Source organism: Rhinoraja longicauda, chromosome 5 (genome assembly GCF_053455715.1).
Source record: "Rhinoraja longicauda isolate Sanriku21f chromosome 5, sRhiLon1.1, whole genome shotgun sequence".
Classification (NCBI taxonomy): domain Eukaryota; kingdom Metazoa; phylum Chordata; class Chondrichthyes; order Rajiformes; family Arhynchobatidae; genus Rhinoraja; species Rhinoraja longicauda.
The window spans coordinates 45,795,308-45,822,310 of record NC_135957.1 but is presented as its reverse complement, the minus strand read 5'-3'; the positions used below and the strand labels follow the sequence as shown (position 1 = coordinate 45,822,310).

Here is a 27,003-nt window from a genome sequence, read left to right as displayed (position 1 = left end):
GAATTCACCATCTACAAAGGTGGTGTCCGGATTTGCAAGAGGAAGTTGAAAGAGAATGGGCAGGAACAAAATGGAACTGACACATGCTTGTCTATTTTTCAGGTTAGTGCAGGAGATTTTTCTGCCAGTCTATGTTTATATTCAAATATCATAACAGGTTAGCCAAGTGTAATTAATTAAGGACCTCTATAATGTAATTCAACAACATTTAATTCCTCTCTCATTTTCACAAAACAAAATAAGCCAGGTATGTACTATTACGTGACCAGATAAGGTTAATAATCACATCATACTATTTACATGGGACAGTAGTTCCAGCAGCGAATGTCACACCCCCTAATGTGGTGAGGCATACTGGCAAGGTCATCATGCGTGTTACAGCTGACAATGCTTCATACATCATTAATTTCAACTCCAGAGGGACTGCAGAGTAAAGTAGAAATGAACTAACAGCTGGCAGTAGCCACATCTGAGATCTCAAAGCCTCTTTATGCAATCAGTGACTTCATATGCTGCAACGCACTGGCATCTCTCCTCACAAGGATATTGCGAGAAGGGTGGAAGGTGATCATCATCAGGAACCATGGCCTTAACTCCCAAGTCAGATTAATGATGAATTTGACAGATCGTTAAGCACGATATCTATATTGTAGCTTTATGATATTGCTCAACAGAATACATTATCATATTCACATCTTGTGAAGGTGTAAAATAGACGTGGCACTCAAGGGATGAATATTTCCTGCTTTGTAAACTATATAACAGCAGCTGACATTACTTGTGAAGGTGTCTAGCACTCGCAAAAGCATTCAACAGTCTGCAATCTGTGATATCTTTCTTTTCCCCTCTCCCCCCATCCTAAATATATGCAAATGTTGTGCCTGCAGGCAGCCTGCACCTCAGTGAGGCAGCCAGTAAGCAGATGAGCAGAAATGCTCCGCTGCCTCTCCCATCTGACAGTGATAGATGATCAGCCTTAATGCTCAGCTCAGGCTAATACATTCGGGCCCCTTTTGCCTTATGTTCCAAAATGTTTTCCCCTTCAACTCAATTTCTTCGATGCACCATCCATCTTGTAAGTCAAGAGGTTACCTCCTCTTTTGTATTACCTAATTTTGGCACAATCAATCTGCTTTTAACAATTCACAGTAATACAGGCCATATTATAGCTGAACCTCATAAACCATGGTCACTGCATGGTATTTATTTGCTACTGCAATCTTAATGTATAAGCTGTCTTGATATTTTTCTAGTTTCATCCTTCAGTTGATCCTTTGTTTTAAAATACACTTATTGATATTGTTATCAATTGTGTAAAATTACAAACTATATTATTATTGCTTTTGCTATATGCATCAGAATATCATTATTCTGAACAGTGCATCATCACATCAACATTTATTGCCAAGACAACTTATTGGCTTTGAAATAATTAAAATGAACAAAACTAAACTAACACTGAACTGCACTAACACTGAATTCACATCAAAGCAGTAAGAAGAATTATAATGTTATAGTAAACGCCATCATCTATCATAGCCAAAAAAGTCAGTCTCCCTGACATTGACAATAACCTGAGTGAGTGAAACACAGCAGACGGGAAATGGCCAGTTAAAAGAAAATGGTTCTGGCAAATGACCTGTTGAGTATTTCCAACATTTTAGGGTTTTTTAAAGACTAAGGTCGCGGGTAAAAGGGAAGATACAGAGTGCAGAATATAGTTCTTAGCATTGTAGCTCAGTAGCTCCAATGTTCACAATGAGGTAGAGGTGAATTGGACTGTAACAGGTTACAGAAGCTGGTCTTGAGTCTAGTGGTGTGCGTTTTCAAACTTCTGTATCTTCTACCAGACAGAAGCAGGGAGGAGGATGAATGACTGAAGTGGGACTATTCTTTATGTTGGCAGTTTTTCGGTGGCAGCGGAAATGTAAATGGAATCAATAGTGAAAAGTCTGGTCTGTGATGGACTGGGCTACATCTACAACTCTCTACAGTTTCTTGTGGTCTTGGGTAGAACTGCTCCCAAACCAAGCTGTGATGCAACCCAACAGTATGGGTTCTATGGTCCATCTATGGAAAAAGTCATTGGAAACGATGAATTTCGTCACTCTTAAGGATGTGGAGGCATTGATATGCCTTCTTGGCAGTCGGGTCATTGTGGTTGGTACATGACAGATCACTGGTAATATTAATGCCATGGAACTTGACGCTCTCAACCATTTCTACTTTAACACCTTTGATGCTGATCGGGGCATATACTTCACCATGCTTCCCGAAGTTGATAACTAGCTCTTTCATCTTGCTGACATTGAGGAGGGGGTTGTTGTCCTGACAGCATGTCGGAAAATTCTTTATCTCCTTCCTGAACTCAGGGCACTGGTGTTGAGAATTATTATAGAGAAGGTGTTGTCACCAATCCTCACTGGTTGTGGGCTGTCGGTCAGAAAGTTGAGGAACCAGTGACAGAGTGGAGTGCTGATTCCCAGGTCGAGGAGTTTGAAGATGTTTGGAAGGGATTATGGTATTGTAGGCAGAGCTATAGTCAATAAATAGGAGTCTAACATAGGAGTCCTTATGGTCTAGGTGTTCCAGAGATGACTTTAGAACTATGGAGATGGTGTCTGCAGTGGACCTGTTGTGACGGTAAGCAAACCACAGAAGGCTGGCTAGGAGATTGGTGTTAACGTGCGCCATTACTAGTCTCTCGAAGCATTTCATGATAATGGATGTCAGAGCCACTGGACAGTAATCATTAAGGCATGCTACCATATTTTTATTTGGCACCAGGATGACAGTGGTTTACCTGAAGTAGGTGGTGTCCTAGTTGTTATTGAAAACAAGGCTTACTTGAAAGGTTACTTGCTTTCCCTCTCGCTCCATCTCTCCCCCATCCTAGTTTTCCAACCAGTCTGACTGTCCTCCTGATTAAATTTTATCTTTGTATGCTTCGTTGTCAACTTCCCCTAGCTAATAATGATCTATTCTACATTTCCCTTGAACCTCATTCCCTTTGATGTCTCGTTTTCACACCTTACACTTCTATATCTCTGTGTCTCCCTCTCTCCTATCTCTTGGTATGAAGATGGGTCTCGACCCGAAACGTCACCCATTCCTTCTACTGCAGATGCTGCCTGTCCTGCTGAGTTACTCCAACATTTTGTGTCTATCTTCGGTGTAAACCAGCATCTACCGTTCCTTCCTACATATCAGTTATTGAGTTATTGTGATTCTGTGTGAGAGCATAACAGTGATTGAAGTGATTATATACCTCCACAAAATAATATTTTCATTGACCTCAACAGGGAATTAATGATGGGGTCAGCCCATCAAGAGTATAAAAGGTGTAGAAAGATGGGGTTTTTTTAAATAGCAAGTCTAAGAGAAGTTATAAAAATAAAAATCACTGACAGACAGAAATACTGGCCAGCATGTGCCCCCTGGGCATGGAATCTAGAGGTAGGGAGGTGCACTTCAACTTTATAAAGCTGTGGTCAGCTGGAGTGCAGCATGCAGTTCTGGTCACTATGTTTTACGATGCATATGATAGCGCTGGAGAGTGTACAGAGGAGATTCACCAGGACATTGCCTGGGATGGAACAGTTTAGCTATGAGGAGAAACTGGGGAGTCTGGGTTTGCTTTCCCTGGAGCTATAGGTGATAAAGAGGGGACATAATTGTAGTAGAAATAAGTGCAAGGGACTACAGCAAACTTATCCCCATAGCAGAGGTAGATAAAACTAAAAGGACAGAGATTTGGGGTAATGGGGGAGAAATCTAGAGGAGGTAAATGATATGCCTTCTAAACCCTGAATGGCAAGTACAGATTCTATTCAGTTTACGATGCTTAATTTATGTATAGCCTATGCATACAAATGATCTTTTGGGAGACCAACGGTATGGATTTTCCGGGTGCTGTGGGACGACGGCATCTTCTGCTGTGTGGAAATTCAGTTCACAGCGTAGAAGGCTGTGGGCCACGTGCTAGGAGATTGGATTTGTACAGAAGTGTGTCCATTGGACAGCATGGACAAGTGGGTTAAATGGCTTGATTCCATGCTGTACGATTCTGATCATCATTCTGGAGCATATAATTTTAAATAATTTGGCAGACCACCAACGATTAAAAAAATAGGTCCCTACAGCTTTCCTTGTGTGCCTCTGTATATAATTAATATGATGAATATACATTCAATAAAATAACAATTCCAAGATACAAAAGCAGTTAGACCAAATGCACTTGTAAATTATTGAGGTTGTAAGATGAAACATTTAATCTTCTGGCTGAGACTTTTATTCTAAAGGCACATATATTCACAATAGAAATCTTTAACAGGTCTCATTGTTGATCGTTTTGAGATCAAATAGCAACAGAAATAAAGGCAATTTTCCTCCATTTTAATGTCATTTTGGTTACATTTTGTGGGTATGGTGAAAATAAAAACAAAGTAAACACTATAATATTGGATGCTTTTTTCCAGACTAATACAGTAGTTAATCATTTTAGATTTTTTTTTAAAGCAGGGAATCCCATTCCCTTTACAATGTCTCGGGGCTTAATGCAGTGTGTTCTAGGTAGATTACTCTAATCTGTCTACAACCATGCTTTAAGAGGGTAAGCGAACAGAGCAAGGTCTAAACTGCCAAGTAGATTAGAATAATTACAAGCCAATGGGTCACTTGTACCACCATAATCACACAACGAAGTAAAGCCATCTACAACTCATCATCTCCAACATGTGTCCTCTGTATCTAGATTTGATTTATTGTGGGCTGACATGAGTAGATAAAACATAACATTACTTGCTCAATTTTTATTTATAATCGAGCCTGGCACTAGGAAAAGGGATCAGAAGTAACCCCAAAAAACAAACAGAAATAACTGTTTCTTATGGTCATAAAAGATTTTCATCAGTGGCTGATTACTACAAACATTAACAGTTAAAGTAAAAAAAACTACAGTATCCAGTATTCCACAGGAAATATGTACTAATTGAGCCATATGACTTTTGTTGGGAGTTCTGATTGAATAAGCCAGTTTTCAGTTATTGAAACCAGCAAGTTCATGTATGCGCTGTCATATTTTGAATTATGTGCTTATTGACAGATTCCAAAAAGTAAGCTGATCGGTTTGCTCTGCTGCTAGACTCTACATTAGAGTCCAGTTACACAGCCAAATCTTCAAGGATTCCCTTGATTTGTTTGGAAATGCTGGAGCAGAGTAGATGGAGGGGCTCTCGGGTATCTACAGCACAGCAAAGATAAACAAAGCCGCAAATATATACTACAATATTTCTTTGGTCTCAAGTGCAATCTATTCAGTGAACAATTGTGCCAGAGGATATGAATTACTGGCTGATATCTAGAACTTATATGTATATGGTATGCCTATCACAAGAGGAGAGGGGGTACGATCAACAAAGAGCAATCAAGCTATTTTGTGTTTATATCTCCTCTTAGCTGTATCAATAGATAGTACTTACGAAGGGAGAAATTGATTATATCGGTGCTCCCTTCATAAGGAAACTCAGTGATATTACGTATGATACTTTAAAAAAAATGATATCACAAATTGAAAAAATTACTGGAGGGGAGTACACTAGTGTTTATTTGTCATACGCACCAGATATGAACCGGAAAAATGAGATTCCTATTTGCTGCCGCTTTCAGACACATTAGATGCAACAACAATAATAAATACACAATACATTTTCAGTTATAATAAATTAGACCATAATAGTGCAAAGGAAACAAAGTACATAGATCAACTATACTACGGCAAAGTCCATAGTAGATGGTAGATCAGTGCTGAATTAGATTTGTGGTTAGGGTTGTGCAGCATCAATCAAGAATCTGATGGTTGATGGAAAGATGCTATTCTTGAACCTGGAGGTAATGATTCTTAGGTTCATGCACATTTTTCTCAATGGTAGCAGTGACAAGAGAGTTTGGTCAGGATAGCATAGGTGTTTAATGATATAAGCTGCCTTCTTGACGCTCCACGTCCTGTGGATTCCTTCAATGATGGAGAAGTCAACATCCGTGATGGATTAGGAAATGTTCACCACTTACAGAAGCCTCCTTCATTGTTGATTGCTAGAATTTCTGAACTAAGCAGTGATGCAACCAGTCATTCTGCTCTCCTCCATGCACTTGTAGATGTTCAATTGAATATATCTAATGACATGCCAAATCTCCTCAAACCTCTGAGGAAGTAGAGGCAATGATGAGCTTTCTTTGTGAGTGCAACTCTTTGATCTTGCTGATGTTGAAAGCAAGATTGTTGGTCTGGCACCACAACCAGATTATTGATCTCCCTCCTGTACTTTAACTTGTTTTTACCTGATATTTGTTCCATAATGGTGGTATCATTGACAAATTTAAAGATGAAATTGGAGCTGTCTGGCAACACTGTATAAAGAGAGTAAGCAGGAGGCTGTTCAGTGAGGACGTGTTGTTGCCAATCTGTATTGATTGAGGTCTGTGGATGAGGAAGTCAAGAATTCACTTGCATAGGGAAGAGCAGAAACCCATTTCCCAAAGTTTGATAATGAGTTTGGAAGAGATGATAAAGTTGAATGCCGAGCTGTAGTAAATGAACATAGCCTGATGTATGCATTCTTGTTGTCAAACTGATCCAGTCCAGACTGGAGAGTCAATAAGATCATCTCCACTATTGATTTGCTGTGGTGGTAGATGAATTGAAATGTGTCTAGGTTATTATTGAGACAGAAATTGAGTTGTGTCATAACCATCCTCTCAAAGCACTTCAACACAATGGACGTGAATGCCACTATTTGGTAGTCATTGACACATGTCAGCTTTCTCTTCCTGTGCACTGATATTATGGATGTCCTTTTAAATCAGGTGAGGACCTCGGACCTTAGTGGTGTGAAGTTGAAGATATCTGCAAAAATTTCAGTCAGTTGGTCTGCAAAGGTTTTAAGAATGCAACCATTAGATTTGTTTTTTTTTAGAGAGATACAGCGCGGAAACAGGCCTTTCGGCCCACCAGGTCTGCGCCGCCCAGCGATCCCCGCACACACTAACACTATCCTACACGCACTAGGGACAATTTTTACATTTGCCCAGCCAATTAACCTACATACCTGTACGTCTTTGGAGTGTGGGAGGAAACCGAAGATCTTGGAGAAAACCCACGCAGGTCATGGGGAGAACGTACAAACTCCATACATCCTGAAGTCAGGATCGAACCTGAGTCTCCGGCGCTGCATTCGCTGTAAGGCAGCAACTCTACCGCTGCGCCACCGTGCCGCCCTGTTAGGTGAACACTCAAGTAAAATATCTTTTTACATTGGACTCACAGCACAGAATCATTGGGGGCTGTTGAGGCCTGTGAAGGTGCATCATTGTTCACCCTTTTTGGAAGCGAGGATAGAAAGGATTGAGTAAGGAACAGTTCTACACCGAAGCCTTTCAAGCTGGGTGGCTCAAATTTAACATTCATAAATACAGTACAAAGAACCCATGCAAAATTGAGGTTAATGACTGTGGACTGCATCGATATATTCGAGTCAGACCTAACACACAAAGTGGTCTTGGTTGATAGAGGCCCATCAATACAGCACCGAAACAGGCAACCAGAGTCCTTCAAGGCAGGTTTCTCAATTCAGCCATCATTGCCTGACTGGACAATGGCCTCACATTCTAACACATATATATATAAATAACTTGTACCAGCTCCTCCAACTGTCTGCTTTTTATGCTTATCCTATTATCCTATTCAAGTTATATAATTCCTCAGTTAGACAAAAGATATTCATACGGTCATTCACAATATTTATCTTGGTAGAGGTCCATCATTATTAACATGGTGTGCTTTTCTGCTTCTCTACCTTTGAACTGATATAGAAAGTGCAGACTACCTCTCGGCATAGAAGATAGGGAAGTGATTTAAAGTATAGCAAACAAATTTTGTAATTAAACGTGCTAAATAGCAGACACCAAGGCCCCTGTGCTAAATGACAAGTGATAAATGACAGATATAAAATAAAAAATAAAAATTAGTGTTAAATGCAACTATATGGTAAAAATATACAATTTAACAATAGATAAAAATAAGATACAGGAGAAGCATTTGGACATTTGGTTCTTTGGGCCTGCTCTGCCAGTCTGAAGAAGGTCTTGACCCAAAATGTCACCCATTCCTTCTCTCCAGAGATGCTGCCTGTCCCCCTGAATTACTCCAGCATTTTGTGCCTATCTGCCATTCATCAAGATGATTGTTGATCTTCAAATGCCATTTTCCTGCATTCGCCCCATGTCAACTGATTCTCTTAATATCCAGAAAGCTATCAATCCCTGTTTGAATCTCAACAACCAAGTCTCCAAGAAACTATAAGGTATAGAATTTCAAATATTAACCAACCTCTTTGTGAATTCTTAAATTGTGACCCTCTGTTCTAGACCTGGTCCCTCAACCAAGGGAAATAATTTCTCTTCATCCAGATTGATGAGCCATTCAAGAATGAGGACCACCTTTCATTCTTCTCATTTCTAGAGAATGCATGCCTAAGTCTTGTTAAACTCTCCCTTAAGCAAACCCACCTTCCTGGCACCTGTTTAATGAATCTTTACTGCACCCACTCTGTGACAAATATATTATTTTTTACATAAGATAACAAAACTGAACAAAATAAGCCAGATGCAATTTTAATGTTGCGATGAGACATCTTTATTCCTACAATCAAATTATCTCAATGACCCTACCAAACGCCTTGCTAATCACTTGCTATTCCTGCATACTGGCTTTCAGTGACTTACGGAAAGGGACAACCAAGTTCCTTTGAACACCAACATCATCCCTCTCACCATTTGAAAAACAGCATTTCTCCACAGTGCATCAAAGGGGATAATTTCACATTTTTACGAACTACATTGCATCTTCCATGCCCTTGTGTACCTCATTTTTTGAGTTGTTCTCCACAGAGCAGTGAATGTAATGGTAGGTTTTGTAGAGACTTTCAATATCATAAATCATTTTGATATAGTAAATAAGAAACTATTTTCCACAGTAGATAGGTCAGTAATCAACAAAGATTGAAGGCGATTGGCAGAAGAACCAGGAATCTTTATTTTTAAACATAGTGTTGTCATGATCTGGAATTAACTAGCTAAAAAGGTTGGTTAACATAGAAAAGATCATTGGAGAACTAGCAGGAGGATAATACTGCATGGAAAGAGCTGTGAAATGGGACTAGTTGGAAACAATTACAAAACAGCCAACACAGACAGACTTGATAGGCCAAATGACTTATTTTGCAGTAGATTATGTTATAAAATTAAGAACTGCTAGGTAAACAGAGAAAGGTTACAAATGATACTCCGTTTGTACTATTTTCAACTATTTCTTCAAAAGATGGCTGCGATGTAGTCTTGAACAGAGCCATTTATTTCAACAAATAACAAGATGAAAAATACTTCCGTTTTTTGTAGTGTTTAACAGTAAAGGCATTCTTCCTGCATTATGTTGTCACTGGGTTTAGTATTTCAAATGAATGTTCTGCAGTCATCAACAGGACTATTCAGCACCCTAGATCCAACATAAAACTGCTCAGCTTGGAAGTATCTGAAAATAACTAGGCTCTTTCGAATTGCAAATCAAATTTACAACATGGCAGAGTAATTAGTTTAAATATCCATTGAATAAAAACCATCAGTCCATAACCAGTTGACAAAAAAAACAGTAACAGAATGATTGAAAAAACTCATCTAAATAGGGAACATGCCTGCCACATCTATCAGAATATTTTCCAACCTTAATAAATATTTTGCTGCTCAATTATTTAATACAGATTCCAGCTACAAAATATTCAAACGCATTTCACATCTATATAAAACTAAAGATGACAAGTTTATGAATCAAGAGTGTTTATTTGTTATTTGCAGCAGATATAAAGCAGAACCATGAAATTCTTACTGTAGCTTTACAAGCACATCAGATGCAACAATAACAATAAATATACAATAAATTATGTTATTCTAAGTAAACTACATCATGATAGCATGACAGACAGAATAAAACAGGATTCACAATCATCAACCCTTTCCCATTGACAGCAATGCTGACAGAATAGGAAATTTGCACTGCTTGTTCATTATAATGATTTTGGTATCCTGCCAGCACTAACCACACTGTGGCTGAATGTATCAGCAAGGACCAATATCGTGAGAGGCTCCCTCATTAAAGTTAACCTGCACTACATAAAGGTTCCTTGCACATCTTAAAAGGAATGTGCTTTGCAACTGATGCAGTCGTTAACTATAATTCACCAAGCAAATCTAAACTGGGAAAGTATTAAAAATGGCATCAGCTGGAGGAACATGGATTTCAAAGCATTTGTTCACTTCACACGAGGCCTTGTTGAAGGCGATGGAATGCATCAAGATATTCTAAATCTACAAGGATTTCCCAGGAAGCTCAAAAGATATCTGCACAGATCAATTCCAGATCAATTCCAGGAGCCACAGCCCCAGAATATGAATTCAATGTCAAGGTTAAATAACTTTCTGATCAAAATCTAGTTATCCAGCTTTAAATGCTGCATCCCACCAACTGCCTCCATACTGCTCATTCATCAGACACTCATCAATCATCTTCCAACAAACTCCATCATTAAGGATTCATGCCTAACATTTATATCCTTCACCTTATCTTCATGCACTCAAGTGCAGTAACTCTCGCATCCACATCTTGCAGCAAATACCTGGCCAGCAATTCAACTACAACAGTCATGATGCATTTTCCACACCTCTCTTGCAAGTGCACATGTGGAGCTAAACAGAGGGGAGAAGCTCACCTATCCATGTTCTCCAGAGATGCTGCCTGACCTACTGGGTTTACTCTAGCACTTTGTGTCCTCCAAAGGAATGCAAGAGTTATTAAATGCAAAGCTGCAGGACATGCCCAGCAGGTAAGTCAAGAAAGTCAAGAATGTTTTAATGCCATATGTCCTGAAACAGAACAATGAAATTTTTACTTGCAGCAGCACAACAGATGTGTAAACAAAGCTGTACTTTGAAGAAAGAACAGCTGAGCCAATAATACAAATGGTAGACATGGCTCATTCTGACACAAATACTTAAAGCAAGTTACCTAAAGACATCAAGATTTTGAAATCGTTTGGAAGGCTATAGCATGCTCAGATTAAAGGCAAGATCCTGTTCTTCCAGCCTATATTGGCCTATAACAGGCAGGAGCCCACAATTAGTTAGGGCAGAGAGAGAAAGGGACAGAGAGTTGGTAGCAGGAAGCTCCCCTGGACTCTACACAGGTGTTCTGCAAATCAATCTGAATTTCACTTCTGCAACTTAAAAGAGACAACATTGTGAACATCAAACAACAACATATGTCCGAATCAGTAGAGTAATAGGCTACCTGGATTCTGCTTCCATCATGTCTGCTGTCTGAAAAACATCACGATGCTCAGGTCAGGAACTGCAGAGGGCAGTACACAACCTTTTTCTGATACTTTTTTTTCCATTGCCTTTTATTTGTCAAATGCACAGTAATTAGAAGCTTCCATTTATAGTGTTTTTGATGTTGTATCAGGTACACAATGTCTCTCTTACAGTTAATTTAAAAGATCCATTTGTGAAAGCAATTTGTAAAATGAAATAAATTATTTCCCTGCTGCATATGCAGCAAGAATATGGCAAAGATTACTGGTGTGGGAAACTGCAAATTCACACTATTGTGACAAGGAAGTCAATCTAAAGGAAAATTGCTGACATATTTCCTAACATTAACCTTGCCCTGTGTACAACCCAAAGCTTTACATAACTTGGGAGTGTTCTATTACAATATTTGATGCTGCTACATTTAGTACATATTAAACTACACAATATTTTTGTTGACCTGAGAGTATGAATGATGCTGTATAAATGCAGCTTTGTCTCTTTCATGAAATACAATGTTTTCATGCATTTTGTCTTACAGTTACATAGAAAACATGTCAAACATGCATGTAATAAAACAACAAAGTCTGGCAATAGGATCACAGTGACAATATAACATAACACTGGCTACATAAATCAATATATACAATACAGATATATTTTGAGAAAAATGCAATAAAGCATAATAGATTCCAAAAATACTCTGGCAAAGTCTACAAAACAGGCAAAGAAACCAATATAAATTAACAATTCAACTATTAGGCATTCACTTGATTATTTAATAATAAATGTGAATGCTGTATAACTGCAATTGTGAGTGTGGTGATAAATTTTAATTTAACATCTTTTAAAACTGCCTATTAAAAGAACAGAAAATGATTTTTAAATATTGCCGCATTATCTGCATTAGATCAAAGAAAATCATTCATATCGGGATGCTGCGGGTTTAAATTAACCAATGAGACACAGTGGGGGAGGGGTAATTGCTTGTATGCTGTCATTATGGTAAAACTGCAGCAATGTTCCATGCATTGAAATTTCTAAGGTCAAGCAAATTTAATTTTACAATTCACACCATCCCCACCCCCCACCCCCCACCAATCTTGTAAAAGGCTGTGGACAATGCCAGACACTTTCTCACATATGAGCAAAATAAAACCATGACAGTCCTCTGAAAACCTAATGCTGAATAGGGAATACCACAAATTAATAGGATAAAAACAATGAAAGCTATAGCATTTGGAAAGTGTAATTCATTTTATTGAAGTTGAATAAGACGCATGATGCAATTGTTGCCTCTGTAACCTAAAAAGATAAACCACGTCAAAATGTGCTTTAAAAACACATTTCTACGAAAATATAGCAAACATATGTTCATTACCAAGCTTACATTTCCTGTAAAACTTCTGATAATTAAAATCTGCATTCAAAGTAAGTGTCTAGTAGTTTCAAAAAATTATGCTGCACTCTGGCAAGGACACATTTGTATACATTTTAAATATTAGAAGATATAATCTCATGTCCTCATATTACTTAACTTTGGAATCTAGGCAGGAGTTGATTATGAATGACAATCTTAATCACCCCTCGCCCAAACCAATATGATTTATGCTCATATAAATCTCATCATCATAATTGATTGACTTTATCAACATGCATGAAGTCAGGGACTTTGGATCAAAACTGCTCTATCCTTTTACAATAAGAAGCAAAATCAAAGACGCTCGGGATGACACATTATAAAATACCTTCCAGGTGTCATAATTCACTCAGCTTGAAAACTCAAATCAATAACTAAATAAACATCACCACTAAAAGAGAAAAAAACTTTTTGATTTGCAGTTATCATGAAAACGATCAACCACATTATTCCCCAAGAATGAAGTCCAGTTGATGTATATAGTTTAACTTATTTGGCAAAAACTGCTTCATTCTTTTTCGAGAATAAATAGGAACAATTGAAAGGCTGCTATTTTTAGTTTCTAGAAATCTTACTGAATGATCATTCAAACCATAATTAGATTGGAAATTAAAAATTAAATCTGGAAATTATTATGATTATTATATTCCTAAAAATAACTGCTCCTTACTGACCATCAAAAACTACTCATCATTGAAACAGCAGGATGCAGAGCACATGTATCAGAGGAAAGGCATGCTTAAATTCCTAAAAATAATCCATTTTGTAATGCATATTTTCCTCCAACAGACATGACAATAGACAATAGGTGCAGGAGTAGGCCATTCGGCCCTTCGAGCCAGCACCGCCATTCAATGTGATCATATCATATCATATCATATATATACAGCCGGAAACAGGCCTTTTCGGCCCTCCAAGTCCGTGCCGCCCAGCGATCCCCGTACATTAACACTATCCTACACCCACTAGGGACAATTTTTACATTTACCCAGCCAATTAACCTACATACCTGTACGTCTTTGGAGTGTGGGAGGAAACCGAAGATCTCGGAGAAAACCCACGCAGGTCACGGGGAGGACGTACAAACTCCTTACAGTGCAGCACCCGTAGTCAGGATCGAACCTGAGTCTCCGGCGCTGCATTCGCTGTAAAGCAGCAACTCTACCGCTGCGCTACCGTGCCGCCCTGATCATGGCTGATCATTCTCAATCAGTACCCTGTTCCTGCCTTCTCCCCATACCCCCTGACTCCGCTATCCTTAAGAGCTCTATCTAGCTCTCTCTTGAATGCATTCAGAGAATTGGCTTCCACTGCCTTCTGAGGCAGAGAATTCCACAGATTCACAACTCTCTGACTGAAAAAGTTTTTCCTCATCTCTGTTCTAAATGGCCTACCCCTTATTCTTAAACTGTGGCCCCTTGTTCTGGACTCCCCCAACATTGGGAACATGTTTCCTGCCTCTAACGTGTCCAACCCCTTAATAATATACGTTTCAATAAGATCCCCTCTCATCCTTCTAAATTCCAGTGTATACAAGCCTAGTCACTCCAGTCTTTCAACATATGACAGTCCCGCCATTCCGGGAATTAACCTAGTAAACCTACGCTGCACGCCCTCAATAGCAAGAATATCCTTCCTCAAATTTGGAGACCAAAACTGCACACAATACACCAGGTGCAGTCTCACTAGGGCCCTGTACAACTGCAGAAGGACCTCTTTGCTCCTATACCCAACTCCTCTTGTTATGAAGGCCAACATTCCATTGGCTTTCTTCACTGCCTGCTGTACCTGCATGCTTCCTCTCAGTGACTGACGCACTAGGACACCCAGATCTCGTTATACGTCCTCTTTTCCTAACTTGACACCATTCAGATAATACTCTGCCTTCCTATTCTTACCACCAAAGTGGATAACCTCACATTTATCCACATTAAACTGCATCTGCCATGCATCCGCCCACTCACACAACCTGTCCAAGTCACCCTGCAACCTCATAGCATCTTCCTCACAGTTCACACTACCACCCAGCTTTGTATCATCTGCAAATTTGCTAATGGTACTTTTAATCCCTTCATCCAAGTCATTAATGTATATTGTAAATAGCTGTCTTCCCAGCATCGAGTCTTGCGGTACCCCACTAGTTACTGCCTGCCATTCTGAAAGGGACCCATTTATCCCCACCCTTTGCTTTCTGTCTGTCAACCAATTTTCTATCCATGTCAGTACCCTACCTCCAATACATGGCCTGGTATTGTCTTCTCACTGTGTTAATATGCTGATGTCAGCACTGAGAAAGGGGCAACATTAAAATGATTATTGAAAATGTTTAATTAACCCTTTTCTTTCAGTTGATCAACAAACAAGGGCATCAGAAAGGTCAAAGGGGAGGGTGGTAATATGAAATGTAATACTTGAACCTTATTTTTTTAATTACTGGGTCAAGGAGAGAAAAAAATAGTTAATAAGTGAGACAAAGAAAGTCATAATGGATGAAAAGAACATTTGGCATCTAATCGCATTTGAGGCAAAAGGTGAATTTATGCCAAGGTTATTATGGGGCAAAGAAGTTAAACTTCCAAATTTAAATCCTGCAACATTTGACAAAAACAGTATAACTAAGAAACATAGGAGTTACCTATTGTGAAATAGACCATAAAACATAGGAGAAGAATAAGGCTATTTGGCCCATCGAGTCTGTTCCGCCATTCGATCATAACTGACGTGTTTCTCCATGTCATCCCTATTTTCTTGCCTTCTCCCCATAACCTTTGATGCCCTTACTAATCAAGAACCTATCCATTTCCACTGATCCCCCCAGAGGCAGACAGGATCTGTCCAGGCACAGATTGGCCACAGATTGCTCATTTGTCCACATTCTCACAATGGGGAACTATTAAACTATTTGAATTAATATCACTCTATAGAATAGCACCTGACAAATGAAAACCATGCAATGTTGTAATTTTCTTTTTGTTTATATTTAGAACAGATGCAGATTTTCTGTTTCAGACCCTCCTCTAATAATTTTCTAAAGGTTACCTGACACTTGCACAATCCAGAAAATTGAAAATGCCTATGAGAAAAGTTTGTTAAATCATCTAAATTCAACAGGTTAATTTAAATGATCATTAATTACGTTATACAGAGTTAGCCAGAACTAAACAAAAAAATATATAAATGTACAACATAATCATTACAGAAAAATTAGTCAAAACTCTCCTTGATCACAGTACTATAGCTTTACTCAGATAAGCCGGAAACTTCTGCTTGGGAATATAGCTTCTCTTCCAACATTTCCATCATCCATAGATTATGAATTAACAATAGAATTAACAATAGAATGATGTAATCGAAGCCATGGCTGGTGACAGACATGCAAACAACACAAGGTGGGTAGAAGAATGAAAGTAACAGGATCTTCTGAATCATTGATCACAAGCCAAGAGTCACAGCAATTTGTCAGTGTCCTGCCATTCTGCATAGAATGTATGAACAAATGTATTCTACTGGCAGCGATTTTCAAACTTGGCAGCAATCATGCATAGTTTTTCAACAGGAATGGGGCTGAGAAGTCACAACTGTGGAGTGTGCAAGCCTCATTAAAGGCAGTCCAACTTGCCAAAACCAAGCATTCCTGCAACTCCCTCTGCCTTTTTCTCTCTCTCTCTCTTATTCCTCAAAGCGTCTCTTAAGATCTTCCTCTTCAAATGAGCATTTGCCCGAATATCTCCTGTTTTCCATTTTTGATTGTTAGTACTCCTGTGAAGTGCCTTGTTCATTTTAGTCAGCGTTTCTAGTTGATTGCACATGTAATAGTAACACTTCTACTGAGATTGCTGTTCTTTTCATTATTTTTGATTTATTTGTTAACTTTTCAGGATTTGTGCATCGCTGGCAAGCCAGCATTTATTGCCCATCCCTAATAGCCCTAGTGAAAGTGGTGGTGAGCCACCCTCTTGAACTACTATAGTCCTTCAAGTGAAATCACTCTAATAGTGCTATTAGACAGCAAGTTTTCGATTTGAACTCAGCAACAATGAAGGACCATCAATATATTTTCACATCAGGAAACTGAGACTTCAAGGGCAAAATATAGGTGGCAATGTCGCTTTGTTCCTGCAATATTTGTCTTGGCACCTAAGCACCAATTATTCAATACTTCTTGAAGGCAATCTCAAAACTTTGTCAAACTGAAATGAGACCTATATTCTCAACCGTGATCAGCTCTGCCTGTTCTCATGGCAAAATTTGACTGACCCTTTTCCATCTGCCTCAGAAAGCAAAGATCAGATTGGACAGTCTGTAGCAAATTGCACGGCTAATTAACAAGGAATTCCTTGATGGGGCTTTGGAAAATTAATCCGCAGCAAATGTATGCGCAGCCTCAACAATGGAACCCACATGATCACATTAGTACTACAACATTTACAAACACAGAAAGGTTCCTATTCATTAATCTCCAAGTTGTATATGAGCACTCATATAGCATCCTCTAAATCATTGCCAAGTAATCAGGAAATATCTTTAATTATTCATTGGCATTGCTGACGAGGCCTACACTTATTGCTCACCGCTATAAGAAGTAACACTTTGTCACAGAAATAGTTAAGAGTAAATCATATAGTTGCAGGTTTGAAGACACAAATAGATCAATCTGGATAAGAATGGCTGTTTGTTCTCCAAGGAACAATAATGAAGCAGATGGGATTTTACTGACAATCTGATAGATTTATGGTTATCATTACTGGTATTTGTGTTCTGGATTATTTAATTAACTTCATTTAACTCTTCAGCTATCAGCATGGAATTCAAACAAATTCTCCAGATAACTGGTTCAGATCTCTGGATTATTAGTTGAGTAACTACCATTTCCTGCTACAGTGCATTTATTCTGGTCCAGTCACCTATCCCTCTGTTGTTTAACATATTTCCCCCTAATTGGAAAAATGCTGCCGAACCAAATCTTTCCAAAAGTTCTTGCTGTGACAGCAGAATTCACAGTGTGCAACAGGAAGAAAAGTATATGCCTCCACAAGGATACAACGTTTGGCTACAAGGAAAACCTCAATTTCAATTTAGGAAACCTCCACTGAGAGCTCAGCATGAAGCCTGGCCATTTTATCTCCCATGTGGAGACACAAGGAACTGCAGGTGAGGCAGCATCTGTGGAAGGAATGGGCAGACGATGGTTTCAGATTGTGACTGATATTCAGACTGATGCAGCACGGGACAGAAATCTGAGAAAGAGAGGTGGGTGGTGGAGCAAAGCCTGGCAAGTGATGGGTGAATATACTATAGGGAAGTTGATTGGTAGATAAGTGGAGTATGTTACAAAGGCTAGAGGAGAAAAGGAAAAAAAGGGAGTCAGTTAAGGAAAGACCACAAGGAGTGAAATATAAAGCTGGAGGGAGGGAAAGAGTTGAAAGAGACTCAGATGGGAGTGAGCGAGGGGGAGGGAGGGGAAGAAGGGGTTTAAAGTGAAATATGAGAGCTGGGGATGGGAGACAAGCATACAGAGAAAGGGCAAGGAGCAAGGTAACTCGGGTGGTAACATTTGTTGGGAGAATTGTGTTTGCACTGGGGTGGGTGGGGGCCAGAGGGAAGAGAGTGGGTGTATTACTTGAAATTGTGAAATTCAATGTTCACCCTATTAGGTTGTAGGCTACCCCAGCAGAATATGAGATGCTGCTTTTCCATTTAGCGTATGGCCTTACTCTGGCAATGGAGAAGGTCAAGGTCTGAAAGGTCGCTATGGGAATAGGAAGGAGAGTTAAAATAATTAGCAACCAGGAGCTTCAGAAGGTTTCAGGTCTCCTCTTCTATGCTTGGTCCCACAGATGTAAAAGAGGCATCATCAGGAGCACCAAATGCAATTGGCGAGGTTGGAATAGGTTTTCCAGTGTACTCAATAAATGTCACAGGAAACAAAGGAAAGCAGGATCGTGGTGAGCTGAAAGTGGGACCTTGCAGAGCTAATGGGAGCGCAGGGAACAGACCTGGAGAGTTTAGAGAGAGTGCAGAAAGTAGTGCCCCGATTGACTTAGAGCGAGCACAGTCCAGTGAGCTTCCAGAAAGCACGAGAAGTGGGGACCTGGTGTTATGAGAAAACAGAGAAAAAGGGCTCCAGTGAGCTTAGAGGAAAGGTGGGGCCCCAGTGATGTGAAGCAAGGCTCCAGTGAGTGTAAAGGGGGTCATGGAATCTTGCTGAAAGTGGCAAAAATTATGAAGAATATTTCATTGAATATTAAGGCTGGTGGGCAGGAAACTCTATCTTACCTCTGTTTGAGACGAGAGAAACTAAGAGCAAAGAATTGGAAATGGATGAGATGTTGATGAGATGAGCTATTAATTGTAGGAGGCCTCTGAATTGCAGGATGGGTGGGTCCATATCCCTATTTCTTGGTCCGTATCATGATTTTTCATGACACAAAGCCATGTCATCTGTGCATGCATCAGGAAAGAGATATTATTGTCCAGGTGGTCCAGCGCAGTGGAGAGACAGCCAGATTACATTCCCTTTTGATCTATTGTGGTGGCAGGCAAATTTTGTGGTATAGGTTCTTGCTAAAGTAGAAGTTGCCAGGTGCATTAACCAACCTCTCAAAGGCACATCAACTTCAAAATACATAATTTTACCATCACTAGACTGGCTTCTACAATACATGGTCTCACAAATTATTAAAATTTCCAACTTTTTTCAGCATATATATTAATAAAACTCTATAAAACATTTTATTTTATGTACCACTAACGTCCTTTAGCTCTGTTTGGCCTGAATTTGCTGTTCCTGTGTAAGTTAATAATTAGATTCTGGTTTGATTCCATATCCCACCCTGCTGAGAAACCAGGCGCCACAATTAATTAAATTTTACTTTCACACATATGAATTCAGATAGGAAGTTCCCAAATAAATATGAAGTAAAAGATTAAGTATTATATTTATTATGCTCCTAGAATACTTCATAAATCTACTTCATAAGGTCTTTGTTTTCTGGCTTTGTATTTCAATAAAATATACAATTCTTATATGTGCAAATTCCATTAAGTACAATATAGAACATGGTACTCAGCAAACATATTTATGATGTGTAAACATACAAAATCTCTAATGTCTAGGGCTGTTCTGTTGCAGAAGTGCTTAGCCTTGATAAGTCCGTATCTGCGATTGCAGCCAAGAAGAATGGAATCATTGCAGCAGCTCTATAGCAATTCTTAAGATAAATTCTAGAAACCTAAAGATGGGTTTATGGTGATAGACAATACAAAAAAAGTACAAAGCCCGGATCTTTACTTCTTAAACAAGAGGATCATGGTTAAAGGACATGGGGAAAAACATCTGCTGTGTGTGGACATGAAGAATTTGGAATCAGAAAGGTCTCCCTACAGATTTGAAAGCTTGACTTCAAATTTACAGGGACAGATATTAAAACATGGAGGGGGGGGGGGGTGTCAGTGCTTCACAAACAACAATAGAAGTAGTGAAATAGAAAACATGATATTAAAAAGTGATACAAGAAATAAAAAATAAATACAAATTAGATACAATTGCAGAGTATGATGGTGTAGAGAATAAATATTTTGCTTCAGTTACTGGTGAAATTGCAAGACAGAGTGCAGTGCTCCAAAAGAGACAGGTTAGAGACAAGAGATGGTATTCAAAGAAAGGAACAAACTTAAGCTTGAATTCTCTCCCCAAACCACTAAAGTATAGAAGTATAGAACATAGAACAAAGTATAGTACAAGAATAGGCCCTATGATCCACCGTGTCTGTGCCAAACATAACGCCAAGACAAACTAATCCCCACCAGCCTACACATGTTCCATTCCCCTCCATATCCATGTGTACCTATCTGAAAGCTTCTTAAATGTCACTATCGTACCTGCCACCTCCACAATACTGACAGCACATTCCAGGCCTGCACCATTCTCTGTGCAAACAAACCTTGCCCCGGACATCTCCTCTACCACCGGGTGGCGCCAGCAATGGCTGCCTCGCCAACAGTCTGTCTGTCCCTTCCTTCTTTGTGCTTTAATAGTATGTGTTAAATGTATGTTTTTAGTGTTCTCTAGCTTGTTTTATGTGGGGGGTGGGGGGTTGATGGAAACTTTTTCTAATCTCTTACCTCAACGGAGATCTGATTTTTTTCCGTATCGTATCTCCGTCCGCACTGCGGCCTAACATCATGGAGTTGGCGGCTTTTGCTGGAAACCGACTTTTGAGAGCTCCACCGCTGGGAGCCTACGGGATTTTAACATTGCAGAGCCCGCGATTCCTTTGCCAGGGATCAACCTCGGAGCTCCAACTGTGGGTGCTTGCGGACTTAACATCACGGAGCTCGCAGTATCTGGCCAGAGATCAACTTCGGGGACTCCAAGCCGCAGGAGCTTCAACCGCCCCGACGCGGGAGTTTCGATCGCCCCGACACGGGAGCTTCGACCGCCCCAATGTCGGAGCTTCAACCGCCGGCTGCAGGAGCTTCGATCACCCCGACGGATGATTCAACTGCCCCGACCGCGGGAGAATAAAGAGGAAGAAGGTTGGACTTTTTTGCCTTCCATCACAGTGAGGAATCTGCTGTGGTGGATGTTTATGTTAACTTTTCTGTAGTTGTGTGTCTTGTTGCTTTTTTTTCGTATGGCTGTATGGTAATTCGCATATCACTGTACCTTAATTGGTACATGTGACAATAAAAGACCTTTGAAATCTTTGAAACATTGCCCCTCTCACCTTAAAGCTATGCCCTTTAATCTTTGATATTTCTGCCCTAAAAAAAATATCCTGACAGTCTACCCTATCTATGCCTTTCATAATTTAATATAGTTCTATCATGTCTCCCCTCAACCTTCCAGTAAAAAAACAATTCAAGTTAGTCCAACCTCTTCTTGTAGCTAATACCTCCTAATTCGGATGGCATTACCCTGAACTGGAGTAATCCCTTTAAGTATTTCTTTCTCAAAATCAAATTTTCCTCACGCATTTCACATATTTTTAGATCGTTTTATCATTTTTAGATCGTTTTATCAGTCCATGTTTGATTAAGAATTTCATTCAACTTACAGCACCATCTCTGGAAATAGCACAGACCAAACTGGATATAATACAAATTCTCCACAATTTCTGCTTAACACCATACCACCTCAGTGTTTGGACTTCAGATGAAATTACATCAGGACTACTTTGCTGCCTTTTAGTCGCAGTAGCACCAATACATAGTAAATTAACACTTGTAACGAGTTAGTTTTTAAATACAAGCCCAGACAGTGGAAAAACCTGCCTCCAACATTTTGCTGTATTTAACTGTGCCTAATGCATAATATACAGGACAATAAATTATACAGCCAATTTGCTTACAATCTATATAAACAAACCACACCTTTCCTCTGCACGTGTAGGAAAAAAACATTCAGATTCTGGTTTAAATCGAAGGTAGACACAAAATGCTGAAGTAACTCAGCGGGTCAGGCAGCATCTTGGGAGTATTTAGCTGATGGGGAATTTAGAAAATATTATTTAATAATTTTCTATAGACCAATTGTTTAATGAAAGAAATTTCCATTTAGTGAGATCCATTTACACAGATGCCCAGTTGTTTTCTACAATACACTACAGTGGTTAAATGTCACTATACAACTTCCATGACATTGGACTGTTGCAACCCAAATCCCTAATGCAATACTACATTAACCACAAATAGTGTTAAAATTCTCACTGCAGTAAGTCATTATATTTAAAAGCTGTACTATCAGAATCACATCAGACTGATAGAAAGAATTAGTATTCAAGAGCCATTCACTCAATCTACTAAATTGGACATGCCAATGAAGCTCTGAACTTTATGCTACAAGGCTCCAGGCTCTTGTTAAATGTTTTTCACTTACATAAACAAAATCATAATCTTGACTCATTTCAGCTTCAAAATAATCTACATACAAAATGAAGTTTTAAACAAGGATGAAAGAAATGGTTAAATCCTACCTGAACCCTTTCATTAGAGGCAACCATTTGTTCCTGTTTATCTCCCTCTCAAAAGAAAGCTGATGTGTTGTGCTTCTAGCTACATGCATGTTGTTACTCCATTGACATGGGTTTACAAAGAAGGCATTTGATACATGACATTATAAAAAGATGAGAAAGTACAAAAAAAGACAGATTCCCAAACGTAGTTTTGCTGCACCCCAATGCAGAGATAGTTTGCCAATCTAATTAGCAATACTAAAAAAAAATTATCCTTTTATTATATAAAAGAACCTAAGACATAAGCCACTACAAAGATGCCATGGTTTTCAAATGCATATAAAATCATTAGTTGTTGAACTGAAAAAAACAGTTTGCTAACTTTTTCAATAGTGCTATATTTTCACAAATGAAGGTGCAATTTTCATAACTGAATAAACAATTTTGAAAACTAAAATTTAAAAATGATTGCTTTGCAATAAAACCTCTAGTATACACCTAATTTGTAGTATTTAGAAAGCCCTTGCGACACAGTGGAGTCTCAACTTCAAATTTCAAAAGCTTTTGGTATTTTATTCTAACCAATTTTAAAAAGAGGCTAAATATCGGTTTTGAAAAATCTACTTAATAAAAGAAATTCAAAAGAATAACTTGTCCTAACAGGATGAGATTAATAATAGAAACTAAAGTAAACAGTTTCTTATAATTTATAAATTTGAATACTGGCCTAAGAGTTCAGGTCTTTACGGAACTCCCCTGAAAAGAGCAACCAATATCACAACCATAATACGATAGAAACACGAGGGATTTTTGGCACACTGTTACAAGCTTTTCTTAAGCAAATGAAGTCATATTCCCATGGAGAAAATACTGAGCCCATTGTTGATTTCAAAACTATCTGGATTTTTGTCAAAGGTAAAATAAAATGTAAAGTAGGAATTTCTAACATGGATAAACATTCACAATGCTTGTTGGGCATTGTTCGTTCAATTGTTGCTAGTACATATTGAAGCGCAGACTCCATGCCAAACAGCAATCCCTTCCTTACCCTGCCTTTTAATAATCCATCACCATCTTTCCATGCTGCCGTGCTGAAACTCATCCAAGCTGCCTAACCTGAATGAAATGCAGCCAATAATAAATATAAATAATCAATCAGTATTAGGCTCACACATCCTCCTACAGTTAAAAAGCAACAATTAACAGTTAATCAGTTAAAAATGGACAGTCAGGGCACAAATTATTGGTCACACTAACCATTCACTCCACGAGCCTGTGAAAACAAAAGTTCAAGATTTCAGTCCTGTAGCAGTAATTTTGCCCCATGGCATTTTGCTCCTTAGCGAGGGGGTGGGGGTTTAGAAGAGGGTGGGGGAGGAGAAGAAACAAAACACAGCAAGCAAACAAAAGGAGGCAGTTTCAATTCAGCTGTGCCAAGTATTGCCTGCTTTTCTTTGCTCTCTCAGCATGGCACCCTTCCCAAGCATCTTGGCATCGCTCCAGCCAGTGCCAGTCTGTCCAATGCAGCTCCCAAAAGGTACCATCCTGGATCATTTCGGATATAAACAAGATCAACCGAGCTGCCACCGGATTCTGGCAGAATTCAGCTCTGGAGCTGCCAACTTCCTCACAATCTTCAATCTCTTTCATACAGATCTGCTGTGCAATAACATGCCACTGAAAGTTTATTATTAAAAAGAGAGAGTTCAGAACAAGAGATCACGCAGCGCAAGTAAGCCACTCGTGTTTTCTTTCTTTCCCCCCTCTCTCACTGGAACTGTCCATACGCGACACAAGCACCACCTGCAGATTGGAGTGCTTTGGTGGCCAACCAGTGGGCAGACTTCTAAATACCAGCTCCCGACTCAACTCAATGCATCCTGGGTAATTTCAGAGTGGCAACCCTTTCATGTTTATTTCATGAAATAATCCATGTACCTTACTGGACTCCTTGCACACAAGATTGTTATTCCAATCTTGCATATCAGTATCTACCTGTAGCATAATTGTAACATCTCCCAGCTGCAAAAAGGTCATCAGTATTCAGTCATTTAAATTATTTAGCAGCCTTGTGACTTATACTTCACCCAATATAAAGATGCACATTGCTACTTACAAAAGCACTAGTAAAGCAAGTTTATTGAAAATAACAGATACATGAATATTAAATTAAATATTAAAATGCAGTCAAGCAGGTGAATTGGACATATTGGACATTTTAGACAGCTTGCTTTCTAAGATTTATAAGAATTTGCTGCAGATATTTATCAGAACCAATTGGCATCAGAATGGACAAACTGCTCAAAGGCAACAACCTGCATACGGCAGTGTGCAGTCATTGTACCATCAAATGACAACAGGGAAGATTCGGCAAAACCACAATTGTCCAAGGAGATCTTTTTTTTCTCCGGTTGATTCAAGACACAAATAAGGAGTCAAGCCCTCTTTCATGAAAAGCAACATCACAGCACAAAGAATAACAAATGCAAGGTTTATTGCAGATTTTTACTCAGTAGTTTCATCCCTTGACAAATATTTATCTCGGTGTTATTACATTACAAACATAATGCCAACAGACCTCTCAACCCATCATATTGCTACTATATTTTCCTCACACCCAGGTAAAAGAAATCTTGGAACGCTATACCATCCTCTGCTTCAAGAATGTATCTACCTTTTCCAAAAAAGATGAAATGATCTGTATTTACTAGCTTCATTAAGAAAGCTCCTTGTGCCATTCACTGCATAAAACATTCCATCATCTCCTTGTCCTAATTCCATTCAAGACAAATAGAAATTTAAACTTCACTTCTACATTCATTCAAAATTTTAAGAACCTCTTTTAAAATATAAGCGATAGTGAGATCAGAGCCAACAAGATCCAGTCTGCTGAGTAGTGGCAATATTAACATGACACCCTGAACATGGTAAATTACCCGAAGGTGGGATCAAAAGACCACTAACAAAGATGTGAGACCAACACACTTTTAATTTCAAGTTTTCATGTACCTTGTTGTGTGTTGTGACTGTTGGTAGTCATCCCCTCCGGGGATGAATAAAGTTTTATCGTACCATATCGTATCGAGATGTTAGGGCAGAAGATCATAAGCTAGGTCATGGAAGTGGGTTTCGAAGAGCATCGTAGAAAGGAGAGATGGAGAGATTGAGGCAGAAAATTCCAAAACTTAGGTCAGCATCTGTCACCCGTAGATGCAATGATTAAAATGGTGTTCATTGATGGGGGTATGCAAAAAGATAAAAAATGAAAGAATGCAGGTATTTTAGAGCTACTGACAGAAGGGTGGGGGAAAGTTGAAACTGGGGATCTGAAAGACATCTCAATTTACCAGCAAGTAGGACGAGTGCATATAGGATGAGTGGATATAACAAAAGCTGCTGATTCTGGCAACATTCCACCAGTAACACATCTGGACATTGCCTGGAATTATTGAGTTTCTCTAGTCATAGACCATACAGCACGGAAACAGGCCCTGTAGCCCAACACATCAATGCTGATTGAGCTGCCAGCTAACTATGCTTGGCCTAAATCTCTCCAAATGTTTTCTATCCATGTAGAAATTGTACCTGCCTCTACCACTTTCTCTGCCATCTTGTTCCATATACCCACCACCTCCGTGTGAATAAGTTCCCCTTCAGGTCCCCTTTAAATCTTTCTCCTCTCTTATGAAACCTATGCCCTTAAGATTTTGACTACCCTAGGGAAAGGACGATGGTTATTCACTATTCACGCTCCATATAATTATATAATTTTACAAATCTCCACACGCTCATCTCTCAGCCTCTTACACTCCAGGGAAAAAGGACCCAACCTACCCAGCCTCTCATTATAACTCAAACTTTCACAGGTTGAGGGGAGACCCGTTGAAATTATATAAAATTATGAGAGGCATAGATGGGGAAACAGACAAAACCTTTTTTCCAGGGTGCAAAAAATCAAGGACAGGAGGGCATAGCTTGAAAGTGAGAGGGACAAAGTTTAAAGGTGATGTTCGAAGTTTTTCTTTTTACATAAATGGGTGCCTAGAATGAGCTGCCTGGGTTAGTTGGGGAGGCTGGTGCATTTAAGGGGCTTTTAGATAGGCATGTGGATATGCAGAGAATGGGGGGATATGGATCATGTGTAGGCAGAGATTAGTTTAACTTGGCATCATGTTTGGCTTGGACATTGGGGGCCAGAAGGCCTATTCCCTA

The 27,003-nt window shown here is 39.1% G+C and overlaps 1 protein-coding gene across 7 annotated transcripts in view; it reads right to left on the bottom strand.

Annotated features, from left to right (window-relative positions):
• The window catches only part of msraa (methionine sulfoxide reductase Aa), a 269,008-nt gene that overhangs the window by 162,168 nt on the left and 79,837 nt on the right, over nt 1–27,003 (bottom strand). Inside the window, exon 1 of one of the 7 annotated variants that reach the window (XM_078399433.1) lies at nt 24,049–24,525. The exons of 5 other annotated variants lie outside the window; for them this stretch is intronic. The gene's annotated coding sequence lies outside the window, so the exon portion shown is untranslated. Of the gene's footprint in view, nt 1–23,839; nt 23,882–24,048; nt 24,526–27,003 lie in introns of those variants that run through there. One more of the 7 variants, XM_078399438.1, reaches the window with a different exon arrangement.